Below are 16,249 nucleotides of genomic sequence, written 5' to 3'. Positions count from 1 at the left end.
GCTTACAGATGCCTGGGCTGGCTAAGACCCCTGGCCTTAGACAGCTAAGGCATCACAGAGGGATTGAATCGGATATTGGAGCCTAACTATATTTTGTTGCAAGCATGTTTATTTACTTTAGTCAATCACAACTGCCCCTCAAACTACTATAACTTGCCCATGCTGTAACAAAACAACCAGTACCTCTGTTGGCTAACATCCTGCTGATTGATGAAGGGAGAGGGAGGGCTTGAGTTAGAGTTGTCACTCTTTTTGTTTACAGTGGAGATGTTAATGCTGCATCGATCCTGTGCATTTTTATGTTGTTTAGCAAATTACTGTATGTATTTTTTGTTTGTGTCCCAGTCATTCCTACAGTTTGTCTGCTCTACTTTTCTAGACGCAATCTTCCATTAACATATTTGTCATGTTTAAAATGATAGTTTTCTTAATGAGAAAGCCTCAGATCAATCAACCTAAGTGGAACAGGGTTTACACTGTGTTGGTCTAATCATCGGCAATTGATTGGCTCTCCCTTGGTCCAGGAACACGGTGAAAATGTTGGAAAGTGGTTTCACTCGCTGATGGTTCTTTTAGTGGGTGAGATCAATGACCTCTGAACTACACTTCTTAAAACCATGGAAGGTCTTGTTAATGAGTTGTTGAGCTGAAACAGCTGTGTTGAAAGCAGGGTTAAAACCTGCCTAAATTGGCCATTTAGGGTACTTGAGGGCCAGGATTGGAAAGCAGTTGTAGAGACTCATTGCTGTGGCTCTTATTAGCAATTGTATGCCTTCTTTGCACTGCCCTAAATAACACAGAACCACCAAGATTTTAAAGCCCCTGGGAACCTAAATCTGAGATTTTCTTGTTAATTAAGTTAAAGGGCCAATCTGTAACACTGACAACAAGTGTTTAAAATCTGAATTATAGTACGGTTTCAAAACAGTGGAGAGAGCTGTCTGCCTTCTCCCCCTCCTCCCCAGACGTGAAGCTCGAGCAGGTTGCCAGTTTGAGGAAACCTGAACGAACAAGCAAGAGACGAGTTTAAGAACTTTGGACCAAACTCGCTAAGAAGAATGTGCAATAATCAACACATTTACACAGAAAAGTGTTCATCATTTCACTGAAACATCTCCATACATCTATCCATTATCTGTAACCGCTTATCCATTTCAGGGTCACGGTGGGTCCAAAGCCTACCTGGAATCATTGGGCACAATGCGGGAATACACCCTGGAGGGGGCGCCAGTCCTTCACAGGGCAACACTCACACATTCATTCACACACTCACACCTACAGACACTTTTGAGTCGCCAATCCACCTACCAACGTGTGTTTTTGGACTGTGGGAGGAAACAGGGACCCGGAGGAAACCCACGCAGACACAGGGAGAACACACCACACTCCTCACAGACAGTCACCCAGAGGAAACCCATGCAGACACAGGAAGAACACACCACACTCCTCACAGACAGTCACCTGGAAACCCACACTGACACAGGGAGAACACACCAACACCCGGAGCGGGAATCGAACCAGAACCTCCAGGTCCCTGGAGCTGTGTGACTGCGACACACTGCCTGCTGCGCCACCGTGCCGCCCACTGAAACATCTCGTACTGAGTCAAATTAGAACTTGTTTTGAGGCTTGCACTGAGAGTTCTGTCAAGGTCACACAGATAGCAGGCTTTCCATGATCAAAAATACTTTGGATTTATTTATTTAGTTATTTAATTATTTGTTGTTTTGTTTAGTGCCAAACACTGAATTGAAATGAATATGATTATCTGGCCGTAAGGGCATTTGTTGCCTTGTTAAAGAGTAGCTGTTTACTTATTAAAGTTTAATAAACTAGTTGCGTAGGGATGTATTTGTCAACTATTTACACCCCTAACCTATACACATAGTCATGGAGCCACAAATTTCTTGAAATTACCCCCAAGTGCAACCCAACCTTCCACCCAGTGCAGGTTTTCATTTGCCCCAGGTTTTCATTAATCACGCACATTCATTAGAATGTTAAGACCATGCCTATACCGTTCTGAATGCGATGAGAGATGATGGCATATATATCAAAATGTGTTCCCACGTGTTTTAAAACAATTTCATTTGCATCAGGACTTACTCTGTCCTCTTTGCCTTTTTCACAGCTTTTATTGTTTTCAGGAGATTTGCCTTCAGTTTATCAAAAATAACAAGCCACACCTTTAAAGGTCAGTGCATGATCCTTGTAATCCCAAACACATTTAGAGATGTGGCATTTGGACTCCAGGCTCCGGGGTGCCATAGTAACACAGCCTCTGTAACATAGTCCAAGTGCTCTGCATTCTTTCAGACTCTTAGAACCAGACACCGGAGCTTAATGTTCACCTGTTAAACAGAGGACAGTTTTTGGTACCACACTGGGTCGGGGCCATTTGTTTTACTCTCATTTTATCTTTTATCTGACATCCAGTTTTGCTCTTTTCTTTATGTTTCCTGTTCATTTGTATCTAATTTTCCAAGAAATGTCTCCTGAAAGCCTGGAAATATAACAAAGAAAAAGGTGGTCTCTGATTTTTTGCACGGTACTGTAGCTACAGGCCTGGTTTGCGGTACTTTGTTTTAGGATTCTAACCATGCATTTAGAACAGGAGGAGCCTGCTAGAGTGAGCATCCACCATAACCCCATTCTGAAACAGAAAAGGCCTGTGTTTTGCTGAACCTGTGTAAGTTTGAAATAGAGCTGTTTGTGCTTTCTTTTTTTTTTTTTTTTAGAGATTTCTTTGCTGCGTATCTCGTCTAAATCTAGATAACTATCTCTTCTCCCCTTCCTTTTTCTCTTGTTCCCGTTTAAAAACAGAGCTCTCTCACCACATCCCCACACCTTTGAGCAATACGTCTTCTCTCCCTCTTCCTCCACTATCTCTCCATCATCTCAGACCTTAGCTGCTGTTCTTATCTTCTTTATCTTTTCCTTGCCACACACATCCCTTAGCTGTCTCTATATTTATGGCCTAGAGCTGCAGGCGATAAATATACAATTTGAAAGGAAATTTAAGCATGCATCGTAGCTGGTACCTTCAAAATGGTAATGTTCCAATTTGAATTAAGTGTTAGAAATAATGTAGTTACACATCGACGGCATGTAACAAAAGTACAGTTATGTTTATGTATTTAGCTTTTACACAGTTTTTGAAAAGCTCAGTTTTTCCCATAAACACAACAACGCTGACGCTACTATACGTCCACCAGGAAATTATCACATGAACGTTGGCTGTATATGAACTGTGTACGAAAAATTAAATATGTAAAAAATAAATCAATTAATTAAACAACTGAGGAAATGTCAGATTATTTTTCAACACCAAACTGCTCTATAGAATAGAGTGTTACTAGCTCACATTTTCTCCTCTTTTTCTCCTTTTTCTTCACATTTCTTTTCCTTTTTTTCTGCTGAATTCTGCCTTCTATGCAACATTCTCCAAATCCCATTTGCATGTCTCTGCGAGGGGTTATTGGAGTGTAACTCAGTAAATTACCACATGTACAAGGAGCAAAGAGGAAACGGACTGTTTACCTCAGCGCCCTTTTTTTATTCATCTTTCTTTCCTTCCTCTTTCTCTACCTCCCTTTATTTTGCCTTCTGGCACTTCCGGCAACTTCTCCTCTCTGTTGGGTGATTCTTCAATTAAGGCAACTTTCCTGCCTCCTGGCTAGTTTTTCAAAGAATTTATTTTTCAAGGTTAGGTAATGCCAGCTTTCAGCTTTATTTGCGCCTCATTAATGATGTTTCGATGTTTACACGGACGCTGAACGTGACTCAAATCGTGCAACTAGGTGAGCTCCATTACTGGGAGTTGGTGAGGTTGATGCGTGGTGATTCCATTTTGTGAAAGGCCAGTGCAGCACAACTGTCCTTGCTCTCTAACTGGGTGGGTAGGATGTCAAAGTTTGGTCGATATTATATAATTCCGATATCGATACTAACGATATAAAAGCCACAGAAAAAACTGCCAAGAACATGTTTGAAGAAACATCATTAAACATAAACCTCACGGCCCTGGTTTATGTTTAATGAGCCTCACTGCAGACTTTTAATGGACCCCTCCCACTCCCAACACCCCACACACACAAACACACCCACACACACAACTCTCTTGACCATGCTTTTGGACAACTCGGTTTTCATACCAGCACCACCTGAGCTTCTTTTAGAGCATTGTACACTGCCATGAGACCACACAGAATTTATTTACCTTCCTGTCAAATCATTCAAAACAATTTCTGTATGACAGAAACAACAGAGAATAAATATTAAATCAATTTTTATGTAAACAACTGCAAAAACAATTCTGATAATAACAAAAGCCCACTCAGATATATCTCCGTCTCCCTCGTGTCAGTGCTGATCCTGATCTGCAATCATTATGTGCTTTTTTTTCTGCTGCTATATCTTTATTTGCAAAATGTTGGATGGAAACCTGGCCTGTGTCTAATATCTTTACGAGCCTGTTCTGTAGAAACAGATGAAGAAAAAGATCTGCACCCAATCTTTGCTTATTTCTTTTACCGTCCGTCCTTCACCTCTGTTCTCTCGGTGAGGTGGGAGACGGTGTGATGAAGTGGATGAGTGCTAGATAGAAGGTGTGGAGACCAGCACTGGGAGAGAGGGGGGAAAAGGATGAAAAAAGGGAAGTGTAGGATGAAGAGGAAAATGTAGAGCAGTGGAAAAGATGGATGGACAGATTGTGTGTGTGTGTGTGTGTGTAAATTGGCTTTAGCAGCTTGTACGAGCACACGTTCTCTTTGTGCTCTCTCTCTCTCTCTCTCTCTCTCTCCCTCATGTTTACACCTCTCTACTGAAGCTGTGCAGCAGCAGTGGCATGGGAATTTACATTCTTTAATAAAGAGGAGAAGAGAAAAGCATGATTAAAGTTGGAGGTGGCTGCAGAGAGACGACTGCTCTGGGTTCAGCTCTGAAATCAATTCTGAGATCAGCTCTTAAATCTAAAATCTTTCTCCAATTCTGTTATATTTGATGAATCCATATTCTGATGAACCCACTTTTCCTTCTTCCCTTTCTCCCATTGTGTCATTCTTTCTCTCTTTTAGTCTCTATCTCAATTAAAATCTCTATCTTTATCTTTTCTTCTCCATGTCAATCACGTTCCTTCTTTCCCTCTTTTTCCTTCTCTCTTTTCCTCTCTAAATCAAAAATTAATTTTATTTTCTCTCCAAAATCTTCCTTTGTTTCTTTCCGTGTCTTTCTCAAAAATCTTACAGTCTTTTCATCTCTATCTCAACAAAGACTCCCTCACTTTGTGTCCCCTACATTACAATAAAGTTCTCTCTTTTCCTTCTCATTTCTTTTGTTTGCTTTCTTTCCTTTTGTTCCTCTGTCTTTTTCTTATTGACCCTCTTTCTTCTGTTGTCCTTTGTTTCAAGGTAAATCTTTCTCTGTGTTTGTACATCTATCCTCTCTGTCTCATTAACCCTCTCTCTCTCTCGCTCTCTGATGTCAAACAGGATCTCACTCATCATTGTTATTTTGTGCTGAGCACACGTGCTGTTGTTGCTAATTAAAGACTGATAGTGATTAAATATTTAGGTTTTCAGGATAATTAGTGGTGGCTGAACAACCAGACTGGAGGCTGTATCCATACATACACACACACATACTGCTGCAACTAACATAATAAGATAGAGAGGCATTCATAAACTCTGTTTACTTCAGGCCTCACCTTAATCTTAAAAAGATCCCACATATGCACATGTCCAAATATTTATTGATAGCTATACTTCATCGCTGTAGGTGTTACAAGTTCTCCAGACTTCTTTTGGAACAGCATTATAAAACAGAATAAATAAAAAATCAAAGAATCTTGAATGTCCTCTAATTTTTCAATGCTGTCACAGTGTGAGAGTTTCGTCACAAAGGAGGCATGTATAATGTTTATTACAGACAACCCCCTGAAAAACGAATCCAATCCGAGTGTGTCTTTGGTGAACGCTGCTACTTTAAGGTGCACCCATTTTGGACAAAAACATTTTGTCTGAAATGGAATGGAGCAAAGATAGGAATATTCCTCCTTTTACTGTAGTAACAGCTTCTAACCCTCTGAGAAGCCTTTACACTAAATGTTGGAACACTTCTGTGAGGATTTGATGCCATCCACTCACAAGAGCATGTGTTAGACACTGGATGATTAGTTCTGGCACTTTAAGTTATCTCATAAATATTGGATAGAGCGCCAACACTCCAGCAAACACAGGTATACTGCTCCTAAGCCTAACTCTGGATGGCTTTATACCTCACTAATCAGCACATGGCATCGAGCATGGTGATTACAGCATTTCTTTGGAGATCTTAAACAAGCCAATTATTTGTGTCCATATTGGGTAAGACTACATTCAACTGAACATGCTTTCTTCATGTCTGTTCTTCGGATGTATGTGCTGATTTGACAGCAGATTTTCGGAAGGAACTAAAAGCATGTAGGAACTTAAACAGGGGTCGGGTGTAGGTTTTTATAATCCAGACAAATTGAAGATAATTTTCACAACAGACATATTTAAACTCAAACTGGAGATGATTCACATCAGCACAGCTTTGGCTAATCAGCTGCGTGTGTGTGTGTGTATTACAGTCTGTCTCATATTCCAGAGCTCGGGGGGGAAAGTTAAAATATTTGAATAGTTTTTGAAAATTAGAATTTCAAAATCTTTGACCACTGGCTCTCATGATGTGTTTTTCTTTCCTCCCTTTAACTCTCTTGGTCCACTTGATGTATTCACTTTAGCAATGCACACACACACACACACACACACACATTGTACCAGTACCAGCGCTCATAAATTTTCATACCCTGCACAAATAGAGCCTGACTCACATACATGCCTGTTAACGCCTGACTCACGCACGATTTCATATATGTCCTAAGATTTATGATTTCTAAGTGTGTACACATCGATTATGTGAACTTTGTGTATTCAGTGTGATGTACAATGTTTGTTTTAGAAAACAAAATGCTGGCAGTGGGGATATGTTATATTGCCAAACGTTTTTGAACACCTGTTCATTAGGGTTGTGTGGAATAACAGTAATAATGTACATTGCAGTATATAAAAATATGGATGGATATCAAAATTTAGGGGGCATTTTAAAATGATGATATGCCTGGTTCTGTTCTGTGTCTGTCTAATCAGTACATTGCCAAATGAGTTCATTTATGTGCATTTAAAAGAGGTGCTGTTGGAGCTCACCGACTGGTGATATCACACTCTGAAAACAGGTGAGGGGGAGCCCAACGTAGTTGTGACTATTGCGCCGTTCGAGTAATAGAAAGACGAAACGTGCTTGAAAGTGTGTGCTCTATCCTCTTAACGTGTGATTTGAGCCTCAGTTTGCTGGAACACCGTGTGCACTGTGTTGTTCAGCCTGTTAGCTCACGTATCTAAAGGCCAATTTATGCTTCCCCCACTGCAGTTTATGCTAAATAGTGCACACAACGTCAAGTCAATGCAGAGCCTACGTTGTTGTGAGTGCACTATTTAGGGAGTAGGTCGTTGTTTAGGGATGGTCATAGTTTGCATGAGGTGCCAGGAAAGAAACAAATACAAAGCCGGCACGTTTTTCCCAAGTGGTCCCGTTTATCCTTCTGTATTTTTACTGTGTTCAGCCTTATTACTCATCCCTGGCATCCATACCATGAGGAAATCTCTCGCCATTTATTTGCTGCTTTCTGCAGTCAATGTTGTATGGAAGAGATGAGTTCATGTTTCTATACTTCTTAGGTTCATTGTCAATCTGTCAATCGCCTCCTCTCTGCGGGACGCGCCCGACACAAGACCTTTTCCAGCGCCTCTGATAGTGAGAAGGATACGATGAGCTCTAGGCCATTATCAAACACACAGGCCCTGTTCTCTCCTCTCCTCTCTCCTCACGTCTGTTCCTCCCCCTGACCTATCACCGTTTTTGTTGCCTGTGTTGATGCAACGCATAGTTACATATCTGAAGAGATTAGGTTCTGAGGAGGTCTGAAGAGATCAGGCTACACCATAGACTATGGCATAGGTTTGATGCAGAAGTATAAATTAGGCTTAAGACTATCTGGCCAGCTACGGTTCCAAACATAGCATAACCTCTCATTTCCTTCTTTGATAGTCCAGCAAAAATCATCCCCTGTATATTTTTAATAGCGTCAGTATCAGAACATTCAGTGGTATCGCCCACCTCTAGAACAGAGTTGAGTTGTAATAATAAGAGAAGAGAGTTAACAGAGAAGAGATCAGACAGAACACAGCAGATAGAAAAGTGATGGAGTGTGTGGTAAACAAACAGGTGTATCCTCTCATCCCCAAACACTCACTTTCACACCTCCAGCCATGTTGTCAGGAGCTCTGTGCTAACACACACTGCTCCAAGCTCTTTCTGTCAGAAGTTCTCAGAGGGAGAGTCTCAGATTAGTGTGTGTACACTTACCTTGCCCCTCTTTTTCCCTTTCTCTCTCCTCCCTCAACGTCTGTTATACTTCGCCATCTTGATCACTTCTTGATCACACCTCGAGCGGGTTCACACCCACCACAGCTCCTGCTACGCTTCGTTTACATTCACTGATCCATACTGACATCTTCCTTTTTCCATTTTTGACGATCCATTAACCATGCTATTTACTGTTTCTTAACTCCGTAAACACACACAAATACCTATTGGCAGAAGGTATCTACATGATTTGAGTTAAAGCTCCGACAAAAGGACTAGGTGGAGATATGCCTTTTTACAGTACTAGGTTGACCAATCAGGGGCCAGTATTTGGTAGTTAAATCTCTTTTTGGCTGCATGTTCCATAGAGTGAGAACAAGACCCAGACGGGTCCAGTGCTGTGAAGTGCTCAGCACAAGTCGCAGAATGTCCTCAGGTTTTAGGCATGTCCTCAAATCACAGAAAACTGACTGGATTGTTTTATTTCACAGTTTGTGAGAGTGTTAATAGAGCCAGGTCCCTAAAGTATTGTTCTAATCTACTCAAAATGTAATTTATTTTTCATAATATATTATTGCAGCATGGTGGTGCAGCAGATAGTGTCGCAGTCACACAGCTCCAGGGACGTGGAGGTTGTGGGTTCGTTTCATGCTGTGGGTGACTGTCTGTGAGGAGTGTGGTGTGTTCTCCCTGTGTCTGCGTGGGTTTCCTCCGGGTGACTGGCTGTGAGGAGTGTGGTGTGTTCTCCCTGTGTCTGCGTGGGTTTCCTCCGGGTGAATGTCTGTGAGGAGTGTGGTGTGTTCTCCCAGTGTCTGTGTGGGTTTCCTCCGGGTGACTGTCTGTGAGGAGTGTGGTGTGTTCTCCCTGTGTCTGTGTAGGTTTCCTCCGGGTGCTCCGGTTTCCTCCCACAGTCCAGAAACACACGTTGGTAGATGGATTGGTGACTCAAAAGTGTCCGTGAGTGTGTGTGTGTTTCCCTGTGAAGGACTGACGCCCCCTACAGGGTGTATTCCTGCTTTGCGCCCAATGATTCCAGGTAGGCTCTGGACTCACCATGACCCTGAACTGGATAAGCGCTTACAGATAATGAATGAATGAATATATTATTGTGTACAAGTCACCATAGTTAAAAAAAGCTTCTAGGGTGTTTCTAATCTGGTACAATGCAATTTACTTTATTGCTGATTGAATTGACCATGATATTTTACACGTTTTTCTTGTTGATATTAGTATCGTAAAACGTGGGGTGTCATCTCCTTGGAGCAAAAGGCATGCATGCGCTCCCAATAAGGGATGCATCACGCGCTAGAGACCAAATTCAGCACAAAACCAATGTTTGCACTTTTATCTTTCTGTTTTCGCATTTGTAGTTGTGATGAGTTCTCTCTTAAGTCTGTTGTGTTCTCAGCTTTAGTTTGCTTTGTAAATGTTGTTGTGATACGACTCAGCGGGCCACCATAAGAAACTGGTGAAAAACAAACCCGTTTAAGACTCATTTTTAGTTTTTCCTCCATCACAGCTAAATTAGTTTGCAAAATTGTTTGTCCTCTTTGTTCAAAATAGCTGTTATTAGTAGCAGTAGTAGTGTTAGCTGCAGGGATCTCCATGGAACGATACATTTACTCTGTAAAAGTGGCTTTTATTCCAAATATCAGGGTGGTAAGAATGCTCCTTAGATTCCATGATTGGAGCTAACTGTTTTATAAACTGTTTTATTACACTGCTTTAATGCTCATAGTGGAGGCCATTTCACAGTCTCCATGTCTCATAAAGTCAGAAATGTGTATGTGCAGTACATAATTGCCGATATGGACCAATGCCAGCTGGGTTTACAGGGTTGCCGTGGTAACTGAGTGTGTTCCATCTTGTGATTGGTCAGCCTGTTTGAGTGCTTGTGTCTGGTATTAAATGATTTTATGAAGATCATACAAATACATCATTAAATTGTAGCGAGAGTGGTCAATATGGACAAGGCTAATGGAGTTTTAAAGCGCAGTGGTGCGGACAACTATGGAATGCTTTATTGGCTGCACACAGCTGTTCATTTCTTTCACAGTAGTAATCAAAATATTTATCATTATATTGATAAATTACACTACATTGTAGTAAAAGTTTTTGGACTCCTGTTCCTTCAACATTTCTTCTGAAATGAGGGGTAATGATAGAAACTGTAGTAACAGCATTTACTCTTCTGAGAAGGCTTTAGACTAAGTAATGGATCATTTCTACCACTCCAGCTCATCCAAAAGATATTGGATGGGGGTTCTTTACTCCAGAGAACTCAGTTTCACTGCTGGAGGGGCTTTATACACATCTAGGTGACTTTAATGCGTATCTTTGCAGAGTATACAAGCTATGTGTGCACAACTGAAAGTCTTTTCCCATAATGGGGCACCTTTAAGAAGCTGAATGCACTATTTATGGGGGATAGCCAGGGATTTTAGAGAAGCTTTGGACATATTTTGTAATTTTGCCATATCGCCTACTCATACCTTGAGAACAGTAACGTGCTCGGTTTCTGACCAAAGCCAAGCACTTGAGCAGTACTCAGTTGAAATTGCGACAATGATTTATTCACAACTGGCTTGTTGCTAAGGGAGACCAAAAAGAAAAAAAGTATTATAAAAATATGCTCATGGTGTATAAAAAGCCCAGGGCTATTTGGAAGTATTCACACACTTAAGAAATAATAGCAAATCAAAAACAGCATGGTCACAATCAATGAGACGCGCTGACTAACGGTTCTCATAATTTCTGAAGTGCTGTATTAAAAAGTCCCACCTCCAGTCTTTCGTTATCTTTATTAAAAATGCAATGAAAATTTAAAGGCATCCCACTGCACCTTGGAGTCGTATAAATATGTGAGATCTTGAGGCATGAACAGCTCAATAAATAGTTTAGTGGAGTGTAAAGCAGCACGTTCCTCCTCATTATTTATCGAAAAAAGGGGAGCACTGTCCAGAACTCTTAACACATTGTTTACAAGCCGGTCATTTAGATTAATGTGATTTGCTTTAAAGATGGTCTTTTTTTGAGGTAGGAGTAATAAATATGAAAACAGGCAACGATTAGAATGAGCCTTGACTCTAATTCTTTGTGAAATCTAATCGAAAGTCTTGCCTAGTCAATACTTATTTAATGGATGCCTTGATTTTGGTAAAATACCAAATTAATGTCATTTGCAACTTTAAGTTAGTGTTTTCCAAATTGCTAATAAGGTTACAGAAGGACTGGCGCCCCCTCCAGTGTGTATTCCCACCTTGCGCCCAATGATTCCAGGTAGGCTGTGGACCCACCGTGACCCTGAACTGGATAAGCACTTACAGATAATTAATGAATGAATGAATGAATGAATAATAAGGTTATAGTTGGATTTTGGCACTGGGCTACGTGTACATGGATGCTTTTGACATTGTCATTGATATGTGTATATTTGTCCGAGCATGGAGTAGAACCCCTGTATGATGTGTGAAGGACGACACTATTATAGGGTGACCAGATCTGAGATGGAACCTTTATTTGCTACACAAAACATGGGAATTTCTTTTTTAATTCATCCGAGAACTTACATTTTCGTTTCGGCATAGCTGCTCGAGATGAGGGTGGGTACATGAGCTTTGCCTGACGTAAACAAGGACTACTGACGTGCAGACTGACCAATTAAATGTTTACAGAGAAGGTTATCGACCAATAACGGTAGCTCTACAGTCAGACCGTCCAATCAGAAGATTTTAGGCTACTTCACCACGCCCCTTTCTCACTCAAGTGAACCAAACGGAGTAAGGGGAGGGCGGGACTAGTTTGTGAACGAAATGCTTCTCGAAGTTCTATGTAAGCTCTAGAAAAACTAAATCACGGACGTTTGTGAAATTCCGCCCGGACATTTTTTTAAGTCTAAAAAAGAGGACATGTCCGAGTAAAAGAGGACGTCTGGTCACCCTACACTATTACCCTTTCTGCCATACTGGACACACAAGGGCAGCAATGGGAACCCTGGTCTTATGTGTGACAGACACCGATACTGTCCACTATATAAGTGGTACCAGCACTCAAGTCAATGTAACCAGTCATGGAAAGCCCCCCATCCACACCACTGCTAGTATTTTTATTGTTTTAGAAATAATTTATTTTTGTGAAGTATGAGGGACTGTGTGTGGCACTGAGGGGGTGGGAGGCGGACGACAAATGCTCGGGTGTTTGGTGGGATTCATGCTGGATGCACTTGATCACTCAAATTTCTGCCTGCCCCAACATACCCCACACTTTTAAAGAAGTTTATATTAGAAACTGACTGTATCCCAAAGTCTTCACAGTGTATTATGTAAAGAAGTAGCTTTCTGTTTTTGTTTTTCCTTTGTTTTGTTTTTTTGTTTGGACTGCTCTAAAGGTCTTTTTAAAACATGCATCTACACAGGTATTTACAGGTAATTTAAATATTTATCTACAGGGTTTTCAGACTCTCCAAGGTGATGCATCTACATTGTAGAGTCATAAATTACTCTAGAGCTCTTAAATTTTACAAGAGTTAAGTTTTATTAATAAATAAATAAATAAATTAAGGAGGTCTTTTATTAGCATGAACCCAACATGGATTTCTCTTTACACATTTGAGGAATCTTTGAAAATCGGCTTCAAATTCATATGTTCATTAGGCTTCTTATTCTTTCAGTCATTATCAGATTCACTCCAATTTGTCTTCCTCTTTTTGTCTTGTATCTTTTTAAAATTCCTTTTTTTTTCAAGGAAGGAAGGGTTCTCATTTCCCCAGTCGGTTAATATAGTCTCTTTATATCTCCTCTTATTAAGCTTTCTCTTTGCATGTCTGTCTTGATCGTGCTTGTACGGCACATTATGTACCTATACAAGATGTCCAAATGTTTGTAGACGCCTCTTAGAGTTGGTGAATTCAGAGATTTTATTCATTTGTGGGTGCGCAGCTTGCATCATCTTCACAGAAAAGCATGAAATGAAATGGGACTCTGGGGCAGCTGCACCTGAGCCTTGGTTGTAATACTCGTGCCACCCCCCTCACCGGAACTGTGTTGTTTCCAGGTCTGATGGAGCGCCATCCAGTTTCTTGATTTGTGATGCAGAACTGTTGCCCCAACATCATTACGTGACCTCATATGCCATCAAATCTTAACAGCAATGTTTCAGTAATACCCAATACCTAAATTCGAATGCCTGCACAAGAGAGCAGAGGCTGTTAATGCAGTGAAGAGGAACAAACCCCTGATTAATGCACTTCATTTCAGAAGAAGTGGTGGGTGAGCAGGTGTCCAGAATATTTGCCGATACAGAGTGCATTTCAGCAGAGCTATAGGAATGTATTATTAACTCAGTCATGCTTCGTGGCCTATTTAGCACATTTTTTTGATTGACTACTTAAATTGAATGTATTGTTGTAAAGGAAAAAGTTTTAGGTAGTAAAAAAAACTAAAGGAACTTTGTAAATTCTATACGGATATTTTTATTTACAGCAAATTGAGAGACTGATACGAGCAATAGTGATCACTTTAAGTGTTTAAGAACACTGAACGATAACTGGATTGGGAACACCTACCTTGTATCTACACTCCAACAGTCTGTGTCTGATCCACTTGTGCCAGCGCAACACTATAACACACCACCACCACGCCAGTGTCACTGCATCTCTGAGAATGATCCACCACCCACATCATACCTGCTCTGTGATGGTCCTATGGAGGTCCTGATCATTTAAGAGCTGGTTGAAATAGGGGTAAGAAAGTATGCAGAGAAACAGGTCAACAACAGTTCCTGTAGATTCTCCTGATTGTAGATACAAGGTGGGTGTTCCTAATCCAGTGACCGTTCAATGTAAATTACAACTATGGGGTATTATCTATTTAATCTGAGCTGAATATTTGACAAGCAGATTTATGCCTGAATGTATATATACGTGTATGTACATTTTTATTTGATGTGGTAAATATCATTCATTCACTCATTATCTGTAACCGCTTATCCAGTTCAGGATCGCGGTGGGTCCAGAGCCTACCTGGTATCATTGGGCGCAAGGTGGGAATAGACCCTGGAGGGGGCGCCAGTCCTTTACAGGGTAACACACACACACACACATTCACTCACACACTCACACCTACGGACACTTTTGAGTCGCCAATCCACCTACCACCTGTTGTTTTTGGACTGTGGGAGGAAACCGGAGCACCCGGAGGAAACTCACGCAGACACAGGGAGAACACACCACACTCCTCACAGACAGTCACCCGGAGGAAACCCACGTGGACACAGGGAGAACACACCACACTCCTCACAGACAGTCACCCGGAGGAAGCCCACGCGGACAAAGGGAGAACACACCACACTCCTCACAGACAGTCACCCGGAGCGGGAATCGAACCCACAACCTCCGGGTCCCTGGAGCTGTGTGACTGTGACACTGCCTGCTGCACCACCGTGCCGCCCCGTGGTAAATATAAGAAAATATTTAAAATTCCTTGCAATGAAATATAATGTAATTCACCTTGTATATCAGTGTCACTGAAACACAGCTCCAGGGCCATGGGGGGCCTGAGTTCAAGCCTCTCCTTGAGTGATTTTGTGGAGTTTGTGTTATCCCTGTGTCCATTACCAGCCAGCGGAGTTGCGCTGGTCTACTCCTAGTGCCAGTCTCAAGCCTGGGTGAAATGCGAGGTTGCGTCAGGAAGGGCATCTGGTGTAAATACTGTGCCAAGTTATGTGTGCAGGTCATCAGCTGTGTTGGCGGATGATCCATTGATGATATTTTGGCTTGCAGGAGCAGCCAAAAGTGAAACAGCAATAACATTTTTACTAGGTCCAAGCTAGATATGAAAAGGTATGAAAATGTTACATAATGAATATAGTGGCCAAAATTATCACTGTATTTTTAAATGTGCTGAAAAGTTCACATATATTGATACCCACTTTTTATACTGAACAACACAAGTATAGATCAGCTGCACTTTGTACTTTGTTAAAATAGTAGTTTACCTAAATAAACAGTAAATTATACACAGTCTTTTTTTTCTGTTTGCCTTATGTTAAAAAAGTGATCGTTGTATTAGGTTTCCGCCGGGTGACTGTCTGTGAGGAGTGTGGTGTGTTCTCCCTGTGTCTGTGTGGGTTTCCTCTGGGTGACTGTCTGTGAGGAGTGTGGTGTGTTCTCCCTGTGTCTGTGTGGGTTTCCTCTGGGTGACTGTCTGTGAGGAGTGTGGTGTGTTCTCCCTGTGTCTGTGTGGGTTTCCTCTGGGTGACTGTCTGTGAGGAGTGTGGTGTGTTCTCCCTGTGTCTGCGTGGGTTTCCTCCGGGTGACTGTCTGTGAGGAGTGTGGTGTGTTCTCTCTGTGTTTATGTGGGTTTCTTTCGGGTGCTCCGGTTTCCTCCCACTGTCCAAAAAACACACATTGGTAGGTGGATTGGTGACTCAAAACGTTTTCGTAGGTGTGAGTGTGAGTGGGTGTCGCCCTGTAAAGGACTGGTGTCCCCTCCAGGGTGTGTTCCTGCCTTGCACCCAATGATACCAGGTAGGTGCCGGACCCATCGCGACCCTGAACTGGATAAGGGTTACAGATAATGAATGAATGAATGTTTATTTCATATAGTTTCTAGAGCACAATGGAAAATGGGTTTGAATGCAAACCAATGAAGGTACAATATAGGAGCAGTAAAATATCACAGTGCACTTTTAAAGTGGAAAGGAGTTGCTGCCCCATTTGAGGTGGAACTGGTGGCAAGTTAATAATTCTGTCTAGAATTTGATCTCTTCTTGCATGAGAGCTTTTATATGTCATTAAAAATGAAAC

General features: G+C 41.5%; 1 protein-coding gene across 2 annotated transcripts in view; it reads left to right on the top strand.

Annotated features, from left to right (window-relative positions):
• The window catches only part of grik5 (glutamate receptor, ionotropic, kainate 5), a 116,791-nt gene that overhangs the window by 41,314 nt on the left and 59,228 nt on the right, over nucleotides 1–16,249 (top strand). The gene's annotated exons all lie outside the window — the stretch shown is intronic.

Source organism: Hoplias malabaricus, chromosome 10 (assembly GCF_029633855.1).
Source record: "Hoplias malabaricus isolate fHopMal1 chromosome 10, fHopMal1.hap1, whole genome shotgun sequence".
Taxonomy (NCBI): domain Eukaryota; kingdom Metazoa; phylum Chordata; class Actinopteri; order Characiformes; family Erythrinidae; genus Hoplias; species Hoplias malabaricus.
Note: the sequence above shows the minus strand (reverse complement) of the source record. Positions and strands in the feature narration are given on the sequence as shown.